Genomic DNA, 20880 nt, shown 5'->3' with positions numbered 1-20880 from the left:
TGCAAGGGGAATCTTTACCTTTACCTTAATAATATTCTTGCATTTTCTCCCTTTTTAAAAGTACTTTTATGCATTGTTTTTTCCTTGGGAATGTATCTTTCCCTCATCATTTTCTTTTGTGTTTTGTCCTTTCTCAGTTACTGTTTAATTAAACATTAATTTAAAAAGATGCTCTTGCTAAGAAGTTGTCCTAACGCCCTTGCTTTCAAACGATTTGCAAAAGCAAAAAGGAAACATTGCCTTGAATCGTTCCTAAGCAATGATTTCTAAGACTCTACAACGATTTCTATGATTCTAGGATAATGATTTCTACGATTAAGAGTCACTTTGGGCAGTGAGGTAACCGGCAATCTGAATTTAACAAATAAATAAAATGTATTTACTCTTCATGCCTTTTTTGTTTTTTAACACCTTAAATGTCCTAAGGCCAGAAAAGCAAGAGAATAAAAGGGATATTAAGGATAGCCAGAGTCACAAAAGCAGCAATAATTAATGACGAAAGATTAATTTGAACATTTGGATTAAAAAAAAGAGGGTGAGGAAAGGAAGAAACAAGAACATCTGACGTTCATTAGGATTAGCTCAGACTGCCTGTTTCTTGGGAAAGTCAGCTTAGAAACAAATGACTTGTTCGTTCAAAGGTCTTTCCGAGACTTCTCCAAACCCTTCAGACTGTGGTAATTCCCGGTTATTAAAACGCAAACCTGCTCAGACAAAGCTGGTGAGTGATTTCTTATTTGGTAAGAGCCTTCCAGGAAAAAGCCCTTATCTCCTTCTCAAGACACGGCCATCAGCCTTCTCTGTTCCACTATCTTTGTCCACCAGAAACCAACACCAAGCACCATCCATGGTCAGGAAAACCTTGTCTTCTGCTTACTCGATTTCCTGAGTTCCTGGCTCTCATCCAGCCCCTTAACTCAATTCAGAACTTTGAAGCTACCCAAAGAGACACCTGAATGGGATTGAAGGGTTTCCATTTTTATTAGAACTTTTGAGAGTTCCTGAACCTGGCTAGGTGGCTCAGTGGCTAAGACACTGAGTTTGTCGATCAGAAAAGTCGGCAGTTCGGCGGTTCGAATCCCTAGGACAGGTCTCCTGCGTGAGCAAAGGGGGTTGGACTAAATGACCTCCAAGGTCCCTTCGTACTCTACTGTTACTGAAGACCCCTTCTTTCCATTCCTCTTCCTCCTTTTCTCTGGCTCCCCATATTTTTCTCTTCTTCAAATTCAAATTCAAATTTCAAACCTTTATTGTCAGTGTACAACATATGTACAATGAGATACAATAAGGGCATCTAGTGTTACACATATTAACAGCAGCAAGATTGGCCTTTGCACAAAAATGGAAAAATAAAGAGACGCCCATAGAAGAAGAAATAGCTAAAATCTTAACTTGTCCGGAAATGGACAATGGAAATTGATGCTGGAACTCAAGGATAAGAGCGAATCAGAGTATTATGAAATCTGGAACAAATTTTATTATTGCATGGAGAGGAGGAAGAATGCTGTGATAAAGGATTATTGATGAGTTCAATGTTTAGAAACCTTTACGCTAGTCGTCTGTGATAGATAGGAATGAACTGGGTAGTGATGTAACATTCACCGATGAAAGAACTCACGTGTTTGAAATGTGATGAATAATATAAGTATGTATAGCGATCAGGAATTGTATTTGTTGCAAGGTAATAATTGATGAAAATGTCTAAATTGGAAAAATCAAACCCTGTCCAATGTTTTTAAATTTGTATTATTAATAAAAAACTTTAAAAAGAAAGAGATTGGTTGAGCTCCCACAGTGCATATCCCCCAGCACAAAACAACTCACAGTGAAGACAGAAAACCCCTAACCCAATAAATCATACTAACAAAACACTCAGTCCTATTGTACCCGTGTTAACATGTTACATGTTGCGCCCGGCCCTGCAAGTCCATTGTACTATGTAGTCATGATGTTATTTCTCTCTATATGGGGCTTCCCCTTGGGGTGCACCCGGAGGCTCCAGCTGGTCCAGAATGCGGCCGTGCGGGGGATTATGGGAGCGACGGGGCGCTCCCATGTGACACCTCTCCTGCGCGAGCTGCACTGGCTCCCGGTGATCTTCCGGGTGCGCTTCAAGGTGTTGGTGACCACCTTTAAAGCGCTCCATGGCTTAGGGCCGGGGTATTTACGAGACCGCCTTCTGCCACCAATAGCCTCCCACCGGCCAGTACGCTCGCACAGAGAGGGCCTCCTCAGGGTGCCGTCCGCCAGACAGTGTTGGCTGGCAACCCCCAGGGGGAGAGCCTTTTCTGTGGCGGCGCCCACCCTCTGGAACAACCTCCCCCCAGAGATACATACAATACCAGACCTCCGGACTTTTCGTCGGGCCCTGAAAACTTATTTATTTCACCTAGCTGGGATGGCTTGATCCCACTGTTTTGGTTAAATTTAATTGATTTTAATTGGGTTGTTTTAAATTGCGGCCAAAAATATTTTTAACCATTAAAATTTTTAATTTTTAATTTTTAAACTGTTTTTAAATTTTGTATGTTCTGTTTTATTCTGGCTGTTCACCGCCCTGAGTCCTGCTGGAGAAGGGCGGTATACAAATTGAAACAATAAAAATAAATAAATAAATTTCGCATTCAGGAGTCTGACAGCCCACGGATAAAAACTGTTCTTCAGCCTGTTTGTGCGGCTGGCTATGCTTCTATATCTCCTTCCCGAATGCAAATTTCTAGCTTTCCCATCCTTCCCTTCCTCCTTCCCTTCCCTGCCCCTTCTCTCTTCCTCTCGCTTAATGCAGGAACAGAATTGCAAGCTTACCCGATATTCTCAATCCTTCAAGTGCTCTCTAGCCGAGGGAAGGTGGACTTAGGACCAAGCAGCTGGATTTTTCTTTTAAATCCAGCGAAGTGCCACATTGCCTTCCATCTGCTTCATTGCAAACAGCCGATGAAAAGAACAGCTCCGGTAGGCGTCACTGTTCAATATTTGGAGGTTTTTTTTTGTTTTTTTTTTATAAAAAGTCTGAAAGTTTGGCTTTCTTAATTCCGCGGGTGTTTCGACAGAGACGCTGAGCACGTTGTCCTCTCTCTGGGGAAACTGAAATGAGAATTACTTCTAGGATTTGGTGGGTGGCAGGCAGGCAAAGGAGTTTGCCAAGGAGGTTTTTTTTTTTGCAGCTTCAACAGCTTTTCCCAGCCGTGCCTGAGTGAGTCACTGGGAAGAGGCACCCTCGGCTATATTTCGCTTAAACTTGCCAAATTTAAGGCGAACAGAATTTTTTAAAAATCTTCAACCAGTTCTTCAGCAGAGGTTAACAGCAGGGAGGGCCCACGCGCCAGCAAAACAGACACGTCCACGAAAGGATAGAGTTTGGGGGGGGGGAAGCAAAAATGCAATTTTTGAAGGCTTACTAGGTGGCTCAGTGGCTAAGACGCTGAGCTTGTCGATCAGAAAGGTCGGCAGTGGTGAAATGTAAAATTGGTTACTACCGGTTCTGTGGGCGTGGCTTGGTGGGTAGTGTGACTGGGTGGGCGTGGCTAACTTCTCTCTCTTTTTTTTTTTTACTTTTAAAAGCATTTTTTCAGCCGAAGAGGTTGTAGAAAAAATGTTTTTAAAAATAATTTTTTTAAAAAAAGCCTCTGATGATTGCGGGGCTCAGCTGGGCATGGAGAGTGGGGGGGGGGGGCAGGGGTTTTTGCTACCAGTTCTCCGAACCATCCACCGCCATCACTACCGGATCGGGCGATCCGGTCCGAACCAGGAGCATTTTACCCCTGTTGGTATCCCTAGTACAGGTCTCCTGCGTGACTAGATGACTTCCAAAGTCCCTTCCAGCTGTTACTGTTACATGTTACAATAAAACGGGAGTCCGTGTGGACTGCTGCCCGTCAACCACGAAAGCGCATCTTTTTGGTTCCTGGTCGAGCCCTTCCCCAACGCTGCACGGGGGAGTCGAGAGAGCTCCGTGGTGCTTCGGCTGTGGGCTGGCTTTTTAGCTGCTCTCTGTGTGTGTGTGTATTTAAGGAGGGGAAGGGGGAGAAAAGCAGACAGTCTTCCAATGAGAGAGAAAAGCCACGTTGATGCAGCTGTTAGCTTTGGGCACAGACACACAGAGAGAAAGACAGATAGACAGACACACACACACACACAAGCTTGAAAAATCTTCTGGTTCCCTCAAAATGTCATGAATGAATTCTGGGATCTGCTGGGAAGCCCCTTTATTGTCAAATTCAAGGAGAATGTTTTTCTTCCTTCCGGTGAGATCCCAGAGGAAGCAAATTAAAGAAAGGAAAGGGGGGGAAAAGGTTAATTTTGTGAGCCTAAATTTTACTGTCCCCAGGAACAGACTATTTATAACACATAAAGTAACGGTAAAGGTTCCCCTCGCACATATGGGGGGCAATAGGTGACTCTGTAAATCACTTAGAAAGGGCTGTAAACACTGCAAAGCGGTATATAAGTCTAAGTGCTATAGCTACTCCTTCCTTCCTTCTTTCCTTCCTTCCTTCCTTCCTTCCCTTCCTTCTCTCCCTCCCTCCCTCCCTCCTTCCTAGTGGTTAGAATGCAGTATTGCAGGATAATTCTGCCCACTGCCAGCAGTTCGATCCTGACCAGCTCAAGGTTGACTCAGCCTTCCATCCTTCCGAGGTCGGTCAAATGGGGACCCAGATTGTTGGGGACAAAAGGCTGACTCTGTAAACGGCTTAGAGAGGGCCATAAAGCACTATAAAGCAGTATATAAGTCTAAATGCTATTCACTCTTGGATGATTAAAAGGCAAGCAAGAGATTGCACTAACTTTGCAACCGATATTTGTCAAGGGTATAAGAGCGTCCCTGACTGGTTCCTTTGTCACCCTTTAGCGATTTTTCTAAGTCATCCCAGGTCTTCTAATTGGAAACGAGTGTATTAATTGGTCCATTAACTCAGCTCATCCTTTGAAGCTCCTCTGAAGACTTTTCATCTGTTCATTTGGCACGTAGCTGGGCAGAACAAAGATCACCCTTGTAGAAAAAAATTGGCCAATTGGCTTTTATTTTCAAACGTTCAGGAGAAGCTGAGACTGCCTTGCTGACTGCAGGATGGGAACAGCAAGAGCCACCTGTAGTTACAAGAACCATCAGCCACTTCCCAGCTCCTTTGTTCTCCAGCTTTCTCCAACCTGGAGCTCTTCAGAAACAGAATAACAGAGTTGGAAGGGACCTTGGAGGTCTTCTAGTCCAGGGGTCTGCAACCTTAAACACTCAAAGAGCCATTTGGACCCGTTTCCCACAGAAAAGAAAACACCGGGAGCCACAAAACCCTTCCCGTGCCTGACTTATTTCTTGAGCGGCCACAAAACTAGCCTATGTAGTTGAATTAAATGTTCTGTTTTCTTCTGAAACTTTTCTTTTCTTGGATTTATCCATGGTTGGCCTACCAGGGGTTGAAAAGCTCAATAAATCGCGTGCCGGAGGGTGTCGCACATTGGAGGTTGTGATGCATATTTTGAGTGACAGGGAGCCACAGCAGAGGGGTGAAAGAGCCACATGCGGCTCCAGAGCCGCAGGTTGCTGACCTCTGTTCTAGTCCAACCTCCTGCTTATGAGTTTCTACCCATCGCTTCTTGTCCTGCCCTCAGGTGCTTTGGAGAATAGCTTGACTCCCTCTTCATTGTGGCAGCCCCCGAGATACCGGAACACTGCTATCATGTTTCTGGTAAAGTAAGGACGGCAGCTTTTCAATATAACATCCAGAAGAGCTCCAGGTTTGGGAAAAAAGCTGCACCAATTTCAGTAAAGCAGGGCTGAGAGAATGAGAAGTTTGGGAAGGCCGGAAACGGGCCTGTTTCCAGCCTCCAGAGGGCCTCTGGAGCCTGGGGAGGCCGTTTTAGCCCTCCCGGAGGCTCCAGGAAAAACTCCAGAGCCTGGGAAGGGCAACCCCCCCCCCCACACACAGTGGTGCAGGAGGCTGGCTAGGCCACGCCCACCATGGCCACACCCGGGCAGAGGACCCCTTGCTAAAATTTTTGAAGCCCACCTCTGCCCTCAAGTACTGGAAGACTATCATATGAAGAGCCTTGATGATGCAGCGGACTAAAGTGCTGTTAAGTAGCACTTAGTTGCCAGCTGCCTGCAATTACTGCGAGTTCAAATCTCACCAGGCTCAAGGTTGACTCAGCCTTCCATCCTTCCGAGGTAGGTAAAATGAGGACCTGGATTGTGGGGGCAATAAGATGACTTTGTATAAAAAAAGAACACCGCTTGGGGGGGCCCCCAAAAGCCCTACTAAGCAGGTATATAAAAAAGTATGAAGACTATTGCTTAACGCATTGTAAGCCGCCCTGAATCTCCGGAGAAGGGCGGCATATAAATCAAACCAATAAATATCACCCCTAGTCCTTATCTTCGTTAGACTTGACCTACCCAGTTCCCCATTGATGGCACGGTTTAGCCTCCAGACCCCTTGATCGTTTTACAATAAAAGACTACACTGAGCAATAAGAAACACTTTGTTCCTTTTTTTGCCAAAAGCACTTATTGGCTTACCTTCCCAGATACATAAGCATCCAGCTCTAACGCACACGCATGCACTGTTTATCCAGGCTGCAATAATGGAAAGAAACTCAGATATTAGGTTACTTAACCTTCCACCCCATGTTTTCCTCTGAGTCCCTGAACATTTGAAAATGATTCATGAGGACAAACCTCAGTTGGGAAAAGTCAGATCAGGTTCAGATTGCATCGAGAGATGTCAAAAGAGGAGAGTAATTCCTAGGGATTCAGGAAAAACAAACAGAGAGCAATTCGGTTGTGTTGTAAAAGGTTCCTTTCAGGGTGGATAAAAATCAATGATTTTTTTTTTAAAAAAAAAATAAAAATCAGATTTTTTTAAATTTAAATCGGATTTTTTTGATTTTTATCAAATTTATTTTAATAAAAAACTTTTGGGGTAAAATCGATCGTAAGATAGTTTTCTATTTAAGATACATAAATAATTTAGTTTATTCAGCATGAAATGGAGCTTAGTTATGTAGCATGAGGCTGTAAATTCTGCAACACTGGGACTATCGGTGAGTCAGCAGTGGGTCAAAGGAGTAGCAGAGATGACAGTTGCTCTTTAAAAATTATGATTTAAATCGAGTTGATTTAAATCAAGCCTTTTTACCAGTGATTTAAATCATGATTTAAATTGTGATTTAAATCGACTCGATTTAAATCAAATCCACCCTGGTTCCTTTGGATAAACACCACTGGGCCCAAACCCAGGAGATCCCAAACTCCAATTTTCTCCCAGTAAAACGCCCTACAACTGGCCAACTCAGAAATCCTGCTTCCTTTATTCTTTGAAGCAAGGACACCCATAAACCACACCCGGGGTGGGATTGAAAAATTTCAGCAACCAGCACTGCCCGGTTGATGGGTGGGCGTGGCCATGGGAGCATGGCCTAATTGGCCTCCTGCACCTCTATCAGGAGGGGACCGTTTTCACCCTCCCCAGGCTCCAGGGCCTTTCCTCGAGCCTCCAGGTGGCGAAAACAGCCTCCACTGGACTCTGGAGGCCCTCCGGAGCCTGGAAACAGGCCCATTTCCGGACTTCTGTTAGGCCCATTTTTCGCCCTCCCAGAGCCTCCAAAATAGGCCGCATGGAGACTCCTTGGAGAGGGAGGGTGGGCAGGGTCAGCTACTCCTTGGAACAACCGGTTCGGTGAACCAGATTAAAATTACCCACCTCTGAACCATACCCATTAGATATGCTAAATGGGGGTCTATGGAAGTGTAGAATAGAATAACAGAATTGGAAGGGACTTTGGAGGTCTTCTAGTCCAACCCCCTGCCCAGGCAGGAAACTCTACACCACTTCAGACAAATGGTTATCCAACATCTTCTTAAAAACTTCCAGTGGTGGAGCATTCACAACTTCTGGAGGCAAGTTGTTCCACCGATTAATTGTTCTCATTGCCAGGAAATTTCTCCTTAGTTCTAAGTTGCTTCTCTCCTTGATTAGTTTCCACTTATTGATTAGTAGTCCAAGACATTTCAAGGGCACCAGGTTACAAGCTACCAAAGGAAGAGAATATTGGTCTGAGTTGTCTATTTGAGAGTTGGTCTGAAACCAACAATCAAGCAATAAACCATATACCCCCCCCCATCAAAGAACTACCAACTCAAAACAATTAGGAACAGTTGCACCAACACTGACAGGGCAAGGCCCTAGTTTATAAACAGAATCACTCCATCCGAGCACTGATGATGTTACCTGGTTGGGTAATGAAATGTCTGCAAGAAAACCTCCAATCTCAGGGAACAGCAAGGTCTCCACAGGTTACAAGCTCATGCCTTTCATAATTCTTCAGTCTATTGCAATGGATCGACCCTGAACCCACAATACTGGAAAATCTAAATAGTATGATTTAGAGATAAGCACTTAATTACTCCAAGATGTTGTGTTTGCATATGTGCCAAAAATCTCTACTTTAGCTCTGCAATTTATGAATGGAAGTAGCAATAGCACTTAGACTTATATACTGCTTTACAGCCCTCTCAGAGCGGTTTACAGAGTCAGAATTTTGCCCCCAACAATCTGGGATCTCATTTGACCCACCTTGGAAAGATGGAAGGCTGAGTCAACTTTGAGCTGGTCAGGATCGAACTGCTGGCAGTGGGCAGAATTATCCTGCAATACTGCATTCTAACCACTGGGAGGGAGGGAGGGAGGGAGGAAGGAAGGGAGAGAAGGAAGGAAGGAAGGGAGAGAAGGAAGGAAGGAAGGAAGGAAGGAAGGAAGGAAGGAGGGAGGGAGGGAGGGAGGAAGGAAGGAAGGAAAGTAGCTATAGCATTTAGACTTATATACTGCTTTACAGTGCTTTACAGCTCTCTCTGAGCGGTTTACAGAGTCAGAATTTTGCCCCCAACAATCTGGGATCTCATTTGACCCACCTTGGAAAGATGGAAGGCTGAGTCAACTTTGAGCTGATTAGGATCGAACTGCTGGCAGTGGGCAGAGTTAGCCTGCAATACTGCATTCTAAACACTGTGCCATCAGGCTCCTAATAGCAATAGCACTTAGACTTATATTCCATTTCATTTCATTTATTCGAATTTCTATACCGCCCTTCTCCTTTCGGACTCAGGGCGGTGAACAGCCAGATAAAAAACATCTATACAAACATCACAGTTAAAAATAAAGTTAAAATAATTTATAAATTTGGCCCATAATTTAAAACTTGTCAATTAAAATAAATATTAAAATTATATACCACTTCACAGGGCTTTACAGTCCTCTCTAAACGGTTTACAGCGTCAGCACATTGCCCCCAAGAATCTGGGTCCTCATTTTACCGACCTCGGAAGGATGGAAGGCTGAGTCAACCAAGTAAACAGCATTTCAACCCAATCAAATCCCAAAGGTGTTTTTTGCAAAAAAGGCAACTGGATTTTCTTGTTGTTTTGTTTTCTTGGAAAACATTTCACTTCTCATCCAAGAAGCTTCTCCCTATTCAGTTCTTCAGAACTGAAGAAGCCTCTGAGATGAGAGGCGAAACCTTTTCCAAGAAAAACAAAACAAAACAAGAAATTCTAGTTGCCTTTTGTAAAACCACATTTGGGACAATCCATGAGATGATTGAGAATCTCCAAAGAGAATTCTAATCAAGTAACACCCCAGCCTCGATTCAAATCAGAAGAGGAAAGAGCTGAGTTGAAGTCCATCTACAACTATAGAAGCTCCTTCCCACCTCCCAGGGTTGTTGTTTGGAAGAAACAAATGAACGAGGGAGTGCTAAATCTGCCATCCCTTGGCTGGAGGAAAGGCAGGAGGCCAGGGTGGATAAAAATCAACGATTTTTTTAAAAAAATTAAAAAAAAATCAGTTTTTTTTTATTTAAATCGGATTTTAATTTAATTTAATTTATTTTAATAAAAAACTTTTGGGGTAAAATCGATCGTAAGATAGTTTTCTATTTAAGATACATAAATAATTTAGTTTATTCAGCATGAAATGGAGCTTAGTTATGTAGCATGAGGCTGTATATTCTGCAACGCTGGGACTATCGGTGAGTCAACAGTGGGTCAAAGGAGTAGCAGAGATGACAGTTGCTCTTTAAAAATTATGATTTAAATCGAGTTGATTTAAATCAAGCCTTTTTACTAGTGATTTAAATCATGATTTAAATTGTGATTTAAATCAACTCGATTTAAATCAAATCCACCCTGCAGGAGGCCAGTCTAACCAATAAATGAGAAATAAACTAACCTGCTTACCTCTAGTGGCATTAAATGTCTGAAATGCCCCACCAGCAAAAATCACGACTGGTAGATTAGCAATTGGTAGATTAGATGCCATCCAGTTGTTTTTCAACTCCTAGCAGCCACACAGATAGATTGGACTGGCAAATATGGCAATTAAATTCCCAGCACATCTGCAGGGCACTGGGTCATAAAAGGTTGAAGAAATAACACTGCTAAAAAGTCTCAATTGTTGATACTGAGCTCATTCAGGGACTCTTAAGAGATCTGTATTTCCACTTTGCTGTCTCTCTCTCTCTGTCTCTCTGTTTCTCTCTGTCTCTCTCTCTCTATCTAAAAACAGATGTTTTTGCCCCTGTCCCTGGTCTGTTCCATCCCTTGAAGGAATGTAAACCATCAGGAAAAGTGACCCAACAGCCTCACCTGCCAGCAAAGGTCACCCCCCAGGTATTTTTCAGAATCCGAAGAATTATTAGAATCAGAGTAGTGCTGGAAGGGACCTTGGAGGTCTTCTAGTCCAGCCCTCTGCTCAAACAGGAGATCCTATCATTTCAGAAAAGTGACTGTCTAGTCTCCTCTTAAAAAACCTCCACTGATGAAGCACCCACGACTTCTTGGAGGGTTCCGCTGTTCCGCTGGTTAATTGTCCTCACTGTTAGGAAGTTTCCCCTTAGTTCCAGGTTGCTTCTCTCCTTGGTTAGTTTCCATCCATTGTTTCTTGTCCTACCTTCTGATGCTTTGGAAAATAAATTTGACACCCCCCTATCATAACTGCTATCATTTCCAAAGCACCTGAAGGCCAGACAAGGAATAATGAATGGATGGAAAGGGGAGATCAAGGGGAGATTCAACCTGGAAATAAGGAGGAACTTTCTGACAGTGAGAGCAATCAACCCATGGAACAGAAGTTGCCTTCGGAAGTTGTGGGAGCTTCATCACTTGAGACTTTCAAGAAAAGATTGGACTGCCATTTGTCAGAAATGGTGTAGGGTCTGCTTGGGCAGGGGGTTGGACTAGATGACCTACAAGGTCCCTGCCAACTCTGTTAATCTGTTAAATGTCCCCCCTAGTCCTTCTTTTCTCTAGACTAGCCAAATCCTACAACCGTTGTTTTGATCTCCAGGGGAGATCTCAAATATTTAAAAAGAGACGGCTGGTTTTCGCCAGTCAAGGCTTCCTTCTTCCACCACTAGAATTCTTTCTCAGACCCTTCCTGTCATATTGGGTTAAGAGCTGCTTTTTTGGGGCCTTGCCGGGTCAAAATAATGTGAACTATTCCAATCCTGCATATTTCAGAATTACTAGCTCGGAGCTGCTAATCTATTGGTGCTCCTTAGATGGCAGGAAAGAGTTCAGATTCCTCTGCCTCTCTTTGGTGCCATCTAATGGCCAGTGGCATCCATGCAGTCTGGATTTTCCACCACCAGTGTGTGTGTGTGTGTGTGTGTGTGTGTGTGTGTGTATGTATATAGTTAAAACGTACCACCATATTCATTATTTATATCTATTCTTACTTTAATACTAATACTTAATACTTAACATATCTATTTTTTTTTAATTGAAAAGTTTTAAAATATTTTACAAACAAATTCCCCCCTTCCCCCACCTCTTCCCCTCTCCCCCCCCCCCCCCCGACTTCCCAGAGCAAAATACAGGGTATTGCATTTAACAAACATAATCTAACATAAGCAAACTAACTATAAACTCTTAACTTCCCCTTACTCTTTAACTCCGCCATAGATACTAAGATATCAAAATAGAAGAAAAAAAAAAAAAGAAATCATCTGAATATTTCATTCATAAGCTATTTGCAACTTTTTAGTCCCATATTTGTTTTGTATATAGTCAATCCATCTTCTTCATTCCAGTACATATCTTTCATTCGAACGGTCCTTCAAATATGCAGAAATTTTAGCTTAACATATCTATTGTTACATTTCCCTTCTTAACTTACTTAACTTTATAATACATTGCTTTCAAATTTATTCTCTAACCATTGGTAAAATAAATCCCATATATTATAGTAATCAGATTCTTCCTTTCCTTTAATTGCAAGTGTTAATCTATTCGTTTCTGCACATTCTAATATTTTCTTAATCACATTTTCATCTGTAGGGATCTCTTCACCCTTCCAATTTTGTGCAAATACAATTCTAGCTGCAATTATTACATGAATAATCAAATATACATTTTCTTTACTATACATTTCTGGTAAAATCCCCAACAGGAATATCTCAGGTTTTAAATCAATTTGCTGCTGCGTCATCTTCTCCAACCACATACGAATTCTTGCCCAATATTTTTTTGCTTCTACACATGTCCACCACATATGATACCCACAAGCATATCTTGAAGGACACTTATACAAGTAGTCCTTGACTTAACGATCACAATTGGGATGGGACCTTTCATTGCTAAGAGATGTGTTTGTTAGATGAGTTGCACTCGGTTTTATCCCTTTTACCATGGTTGTTAAGCAAATCACTCAGGAATGGAAGGGAAGGGAAAGAAGAAAAAGGAAAGGGAAGGGAAGGGAAGTATAGGAAGGAAAGGAAGAAAAAGGAAGGGAAAGGAAGGGAAGGGAAGGAAAGGAAAGGAAAGGAAGAAAAAGGAAGGGAAGGGAAAGGAAGGGAAGGGAAGGGAAGGGAAGGGAAGGGAAGGAAAGGAAAGGAAAGGAAAGGAAGGAAAGGAAGAGAAAGGAAAGGAAGGGAAGGGAAGGGAAGGGAAGGGAAGGAAAAGAAAAGAAAGGAAAGGAAGGGAAGGGAAGGGAAGGGAAGGAAAGGAAGGAAAGGAAGAAAAAGGAAGGAAAGGAAAGGAAAGGAAGAAAAAGGAAAGAAAGGAAAGGAAGGGAAGGGAAGGAAAGGAAAGGAAAAGAAGGAAGAAAAAGGGAAGGAAAGGAAAGGACAAGAAAAAAAGAAGGAAGAAAAAGGGAAGGGAAGGGAAGGAAACGAAAGGAAAGGAAGAAAAGGAAGAAAAAGGGAAGGAAGGGAAGGGAAGGGAAGAAAAGGAAAGGAAGGGAAGGGAAGGGAAGGAAAAGAAAGGAAGGAAGAAAAAGGGAAGGAAAGGAAAGGAAAGGAAGGGAAGGGAAGAAAAAGGAAAGGAAAGGAAAGGAAAGGAAAGGAAAGGAAAGGAAAGGAAAGGAAAGGAAAGGAAAAACAAAACAAAACAACAACAACAACAACAACAACAACAACAACAACAACAACAACAAAAATAGCCTCTAGGATCTCCTTGGGGAACCAATGGCTTCATTCCTTTCAAACGCTTTCATGCATCTTCCAACCCCCAGACCCTATGCAGAGCAAATGCACTCTGAACATGTTCAGAAACACTCTTTCTTGAGCTTCCCTCTCAATGAAATGCAGTTAAGTAAGAGACCCCCTCCAGGAACCCCAAAAGTTCTCCAGCCTCCCCACCCCCACCCCCCTCCCCCAATCTCCCCTATTTCTTTTCTCTCCCTACATTTTTTTTCCCCATTCCTGCAGCCCCCGAGGCAGGGACTCGCTTACCTGGCGGGGTCTCGGGACGGCAGAGGGACTCCTACCCAGCCCCGCCCCTCCGGGAGGAGAAGGGCAGCAGCCAACCATAGAGCGTCGGAGCAGAGCGGACCCGAGAAGCACCCCGCCCCTACCGAAAGAAAGGGAAAGAGAAGAGCGCAAAGGGGAAGAGATGCATGCGCCAAGACACTTCCGGATCCCAATCGATCATGTGGCTAAAAAAAATAAAAATAAAAATGCCCCTTTCCTTCTTTTCCACCTTTTGCCTTGTAGGAAAGGGAATAATTGCGCGGTTATTCGCGAGATCCTGAGTTGTAGTCTTGTATGGTCATCTATTGCTTTATTTATTTATCTATTTATCTATCTATCTATTTATTTATTTATTTATTTATTTATTTATTTATTTGTTTATTGCTTTATTTATTTATTTATTTATTACTTTATTTTTTGCTTTATTTTTTGCTTTATTTATTTATTTTTATTTATTAGTAAAAAATATGATAGTAAAAATTTTTTGAAACCCAACACTAAACTGCTCAAAGCCAACACTTCTATGATCTTTTATTGTACTGTACTCAACTCGTGTATTTTTTTAAAAAAATTTGATTTATATGCCGCCCTTCTCCGGAGACTCAGGGCGGCTTACAGTGCGTTAAGCAATAGCCTTCATCCTTTTGTATATTTATACAAAGTCAGCTTATTGCCCCCACAAACTGGGTCCTCAATTTACCTACCTTAGAAAGGATGGAAGGCTGAGTCGACCTTGAGCCTGGCAAGATTCGAACCTGCAGTAATTTCAGGCAGCTGGTCTTAATAACAGGGTGCTTTAAACCACTGTACTACCAAGGCTCCTTATTTATTGCTTTATTTATTGCTTTATTTATTGCTTTATTTATTTATTTTTATTTATTAGTAAAAAATATGATAGTAAAATTTTTTTGAAACCCACCACTAAACTGCCCAAAGCCAACACTTCTATGTTCTTTTATTTTATTCTTTTATTATTATTAATAAATACATGTAATAAATATTGTACTGTACTCAACTCGTGTATTTGAGATGTTCTGCGAGTTATTTTTTTTTTTTTATAAAAAAATGGTGCCATACCAAAAATACCTAGAAAAACATGGAACCCAATAGAAACGGACAGAATCTCAGTAGGTTAATCACAAAAGTTGCATTATTTGAAACATATAATGATTTGAAACATATAATGATTTATAAAGATACCTTTAGCTACCCTAGTTCCTGGCAAGGATACAATAGTTAAAAAGTATCAAGCCCAGTCGGATTTATCTGGTAGGCAGGCTGTGGGGTGAAAATGCTAATAGTATTATTAATAATAAACACAACAACCTGCAAATAGAAGTAGAATGATTGTGGTAAAAGAAAGCAAAGGTAGTATTAATACCATAGTGGTGCCTTAGTGCAATTCAGTGGTGAAATCCAATTTTTTTTACTACTGTGGGCGTGGCTTGGTGGGCGTGGTGTGGCTTGGTGGGCGTGGCAGGGGAAGGATACTGCAAAATCTCCACTCCCATCCCACTCCAGGGGAAGGATACTGAAAAATCCCCATTCCCACCCCACTCTGGGGTCAGCCAGAGGTGGTATTTGCCGGTTCTCTCAACTACTCAAAATTTCCACTACTGGTTCTCCGAACTGATCAAAATTTCCGCTACCGGATCTCCAGAACCTATCAGAACCTGCTGGATTTCATCCCTGTTGCACAATGAACATTGCTGGGGTTTGTGCTAAAATCACATTCATGGGTAGCATCTCCAAATGTCCATTCACCCTAAGACAAACAGCTAATGTTGCTTCCTTCCACCTTTTATTCCCTACCCCTGGAGAATTTCCACTTTGAGCAGCTGAGCATACTTCCAAACAAAGCATGAAGCAAATATCTCAACTGCTCTTTAATTTCTAAACATAAGGGAAGGGAGAGTTACAGCACGATGAGACCTACAAGATTGTTGTCATCCCCACACCCCCGGTAGGCGAGATTAGGAATCTTAGCTCCATAGGAAGGCTAAAGATATTTCTATTAAAGTGGGCTTTAATAATATAATTTTCCAAGTCTAATTATGTAGGACATTATCCTTCTGGCTTGGTGGGTGTGGCAGGGGAAGGGTATTACAAAATCTCCATTCCCACCCCACTCTGGGGCCAGCCAGAGGTGGTATTTGCCGGTTCTCTGAACTACTCAAAATTTCCGCTACCGGTTCTCCAGAACCTGTCAGAACCTGCTGGATTTCACCCCTGCCCCAATGGATAATGTGACTTTCATCCGTCTATGACAGACCTGGGTATTTTACAGATTCTGGAGTCACATCTGGCCCTTTGGCTGTCCCTGTCCAGCCCACATGGATGCTTTTATTTTGAAAGTATCTCCTTTTGTTTTCAGTTTACATGTGTCTGTGCATGCGTGCATGCATACACACCTTAAAAGCCCTATTGATTTGATCCTCTGCAACAATTCCAGTTTCTCATCTGGCCTCTTGGGAAAAGTAATTGTCTGAAAAGGTATAGGATTTTCTGCTTGAGCCATTACTCATAATTTCCACTACCGGTTCTCCAGAACCTGTCAGAACCTACTGGATGCAATCCCAACACATCTGGAGCACCAGTTGAATATCATTGGCATTGGCAAAATCACCATCAAGTCCAGCCAGGCCATTCCAAGCACCAGGAGATCTCATACCCTGACCTCATGTAATTATTCTTTGGTTACTTTTTTGTAATTTTCCTTGATTAATTTCATTCTAACTTACTGTTTGAATGTTGCTTTTACGCTTCGTAAACTGGCCAGAGTTGGTTGGCACCAACATCGAATAAATGGAATTAAGCTAAGCCTGCGTGAAAGCCCTTGTCTTACCACTAGAGGCCGCCCTACTCCACGATTGAAAGAGGTTTGGGTCATTTCTTCCCCAAAGGTGCTTTTTTTCAAGAGGCAACTGGACTTCCTTGGTTTAAAAAAAAAAAAAAAAAACCAGATTAACAGAGTTGGAAGGGACCTTGTAGGTCATCTAGTCCAACCCCCTGCCCAAGCAGACCCTACACCATTTCTGACAGATGGCAGTCCAGTCTCTTCTGGAAAGCTTCCAGTGATGAAGCTCCCACAACTTCTGAAGGCAACTTCTGTTCCATGGGTTGATTGCTCTCACTGTCAGAAAATGTCTCCTTATTTCTAAGTTGAATCTCTCCTTGGTCAGTTTCCATCCATTATTTCTTGTCTGGCCTTTGGGTGCTTTGTAAAATAGCTTGACCCCTTCCTCTCTGTGGCAGCCCCTCAAATATTGTAGACTGCTATCATGTCTACTCTTGTCCTTCTTCTCTTCTCTTCTCTTCTCTTCTCTTCTCTTCTCTTCTCTTCTCTTCTCTTCTCTTCTCTTCTCTTCTCTTCTCTTCTCTTCTCTTCTCTTCTCTCCTCTTCTCTCCTCTCCTCTCCTCTCCTCTCCTCTCCTCTCCTCTCCTCTCCTCTCTCCTCTTTTCTCTTCTCTTCTCTTCACTAGACTAGCCATGCCCAGTTCCTGCAACCGTTCATCGTATGTTTTAATCTCCAGTCCCCTCATCATCCTGGTTGCTCTTCTCTGCACCCTTTCTAGAGTCCCAACATCTATTTTCTACTGTGGTGACCAAAACTGGACGCAGTATTCTAGGTGTGGTCTTACTAGGGCTTTACAGAATGGTATTAGTTCCTCCCTTGATCTTGATAGTATCCCTCTGTTAATGCAATTTAGGACTGCAGGATTCTACGTGTGGTCTTACTAAGCACGAGCTGAAGAAGCTTCTTGGATGAGAAGCGAAACGTCTTCAAAGAAAAACCAAGAAATTCCAGTTGCCTCTTGAAAAAGCACCTTTGGGACAACCAGGACCTGGATGACTGAGACTCTCCATAGACATTGTTTCTTCCCCTTTCTAGCTTAATCAAGGCATACCGAATAGAGCCATCAACAACAGGTGGCTCATTGAAAAAGTTTGCCTGCCTTCCAGCTTTGTAGTGCTGTCCTTACTTTTCTGTCAGTGACCAGAATGGGGTTTGCCAAAGTTGAAGAACAGCAGACCAACATTGGCATACACAACGAGAAAAAGGTTAGCCATCATTGACGTAGAGCCAGGGCACGGGGGGAGGGCAGGCCCACCTATGATTTCCACTACCGATTCGCCCGAACTGGCTGAATACCACATCTGCGCATCACCCGTGCCTCCAACCGCTTTTAAATTTGCCATAATTAACAGTGCCAGCTTTTCAGAACGCATTAAGAAGAATCCAAAATCTCAAAGGCCACCTGAATTTAACAAGTTATAAATTGAGGAATCCTGAACGTAAATGTGAACCCAGTCCCCTTCCCTCACTGCATTGGTGGGGTTTTCTTCCGACAACCCTCCCAAAATTGAGAATTTCACTTGTGTCCCTTTCACTTCCTGATTCTGGCATTTGAACCCTAATTTCAGAAAAGCAGCTAGAGCAACACATTCATCCCAACAACAGTCAAATTTAAAAGGATTGCTAGATGGAGAATCTCCATCATCGAGTTGTCCCAAAGATACTTTTTTCCGGGGGTGAAATGATCCCGGTTCGGACCGGACCACCCGATCCGGTAGCGATGGAGGCAGGTGGTTCGGAGAGCTGTAGCAAAAATCCCTGTCCCCCACCCCTATGCCCAGCTGAGCCGCGCGATCATCAGAGGCTTTTTTTCTTTTAAATGCCTCTGACGATCCAAGCTGAGTTGCCTGATCGTCAGAGGCATTTAAAAGAAAAAAAGCCTCTGCTGATCAGGCAACTCAGCTGGGATCATCAGAGCCTTTTGAAAGCATTTTTTTTTACAACCTAAGAGGTTGTAGAAAAAATGGTTTTAAAAGTAAAAAAAAAAAATGGCCATGCCCTCCCAGTCACATTACACCCCCCCCCCGCCACCAAGCCACGCCCACAGAACCGGTAGTAACAAATTTTAGATTTCACCACTGCTTTTTTCCCAAAAGGCAAATGGACTTTCTTTGTTTTTTTCTGGAAGATGAACTTCTTCGGTTCATATTGCAGGCATCTGACTGGTTGTGTTCCCCCACCCCCACCCCACCCTCTGCTCCACCTAGTAAGGAGCTTACAACAAACTTTAAGACCTAGAGGGACATGTTTTTATCACTGTCTTGCTCTGGGGGTAGGAATGGAAGAGGTTTGCAGGAGCTCTCATGCCGAGCAGTTCCCAGAGGAAACAAGATGGTGACTCACACTCCATGAGCTCAAAGTTTAAGCATTTCTGGCCTCCCTGAGAACATTTCACAGGCCCTGCTTGGGATTCCTGAGGGCTGCTGGCACCCCTCTGGGGGGGAGGGTTCGTGGGAGGGATCCGTTCCAGCCCACGACGGGTGGTGGCCAGGCCTGATGTCCATGGGAATGACCTCCGTCTCTTGAATGGAATCTTGTTTCTTCTGGATGTACACACCAACGTCTCCTTCGCTTCCCTCCTGCATTGACCCCCCTCCAAAAAAACCAGCACAGTCCTCGGGCTCTGTTTTCAATTTCCCTGTTCGGGAACCAGGGAATAACAGACAAAATAATAAAGAGTAACAAGAGTTGGAAGGGAGTTTGGAGGTCTTCTCTATAAAGCGTGAATACCACTTGATAATGCCTTGGTAAGGCCACACTTAGAATGCTGCATTCAGTTTTGGTCGCCACGATGTAAAAAAAGACGTTGAGACTCTAGAAAGAGTGCAGAGAAGAGCAACAAAGATGATTAGGGGACTGGAGGCTAAAACATATGAAGAACGATTGCAGGATTTGGGTATGTCTAGTTTAATGAAAAGAAGGACTAGGGGAGACATGATAGCAATCTTCCAATATCTCAGGGGCTGCCCCAAAGAAGCGGGAGTCAAGCTATTCTCCAAAGCACCTGAAGGCAGGACAAGAAGCAACGGGTGGAAACTAATCAAGGAGAGAAGCAACTTAGAACTAAGGAGAAATTTCCTGACAGTGAGAACAATTAACCGTTCATTGTTAACAATTCTTCCTCCGTTGGTACATTTTCATTTTTCCAGGCCTGTGCGTAGACTATCCTTGCAGCTGTAATTATATGCAAAATCAAATATCGGGTTTCTTTACCGTAGGTTCTGTTTAATATCCCTAGTAAAGTCCACATAGTAGCCAATTATCTCTTCTAGCTAACTTCTAATTTTAGCCCAATATTTTTTTCGCCTTTGGAAATTTCATTAGGTGGCAACGATGAACCTATTATCGCTGAGATCTCTAAAACGCTGTTGAAATGGAATTTGGGAAAAAAGGAAAAACAAAGAAACTCCAATTGCCTCTTGAAAAGGAAACCCAGCTTTGTGACATCAATGTTCTCTTTCAAAGAGCTTGAATCCCCATCTCTCCGAGATCTTTTGCACTGGGCATATTTATTTGTGTTACATTTTTTCACAGGCAACTCGGTTTCCTCTCCTTGCTGAAAAAGAGGGGGAAAAAGATTTGATCTAGTAGGAGGAAGGAAGTCATCGCTCAGATGTCTATCCATTCTGTCCTTGTTCTCTTGGTCTTGTTCTAACCACCAATAATTGGGAATTGGTGTGACGAGAACAACAAAGTCTGGGAAAAAACAGGCCTCCCAGCCTCAACTTAGCACGACAATTGAGCCCAAAATTTCTGTGGCTAAATGAAACATTAGTTTACAGATTAACAAGAGTTGGAAGGGACCTTGTAGGTCATCTAGTCCAACCCCCCACCCCCACCCCCAGCCCAAGAGACCCGTCCCTACACCATTTAAGGGAGGTTTACCTCATCGTATGGCCTTTCTGGCCACGGTTTGTTCAGTGAATCACTGCAGTTGCGAAGTTCGTCACACGCTGGTTAAGTGACTCTGACACGTCTCCATTGACTTTGCTTGTCAGAAGGGGATCACGCATGACCCCGGGACACTGCAACCGTCATAAATATGAGTCAGTTGCCAAGCATCATGTCATTTTGATCATGTAACCATGAGGATGCTGCGATGGTTGTTACGTGTGAAAAATGGTCAAAAGTCACCTTTTCCAGGGCTGTTGTAACTTCAGTCAATAAACAAACTGTTGCATGACTCCCTGTACCCTCTGATCCATTTCTGTCTGGGGTGCAATTTCCTTTCAAAATTGTGAAGGGTGGGTACCCCCCCTCCACCCCCCCCGCCCCCGCTCTCC

The 20880-nt window shown here is 43.1% G+C and overlaps 1 protein-coding gene across 1 annotated transcript in view; it reads right to left on the bottom strand.

The window, feature by feature from the left end:
• The window catches only part of TMLHE (trimethyllysine hydroxylase, epsilon), a 43654-nt gene extending 29876 nt beyond the window's left edge, over positions 1-13778 (bottom strand). Inside the window, exon 1 of the mRNA XM_070951931.1 lies at positions 13723-13778. The gene's annotated coding sequence lies outside the window, so the exon portion shown is untranslated. The remainder of the gene's footprint in view (positions 1-13722) is intronic.
• Between the last annotated feature and the right edge of the window lie 7102 nt (positions 13779-20880).

The sequence above is a fragment of the Pituophis catenifer genome, unplaced genomic scaffold (genome assembly GCF_029215685.1).
Source record: "Pituophis catenifer annectens isolate HBS135680 unplaced genomic scaffold, rPitCat1.0.hap2 SCAF_11, whole genome shotgun sequence".
Taxonomy (NCBI): domain Eukaryota; kingdom Metazoa; phylum Chordata; class Lepidosauria; order Squamata; family Colubridae; genus Pituophis; species Pituophis catenifer.
The sequence above is the reverse complement of the archived record's forward strand: the minus strand, read 5'-3'. Positions and strand labels throughout refer to the sequence as shown.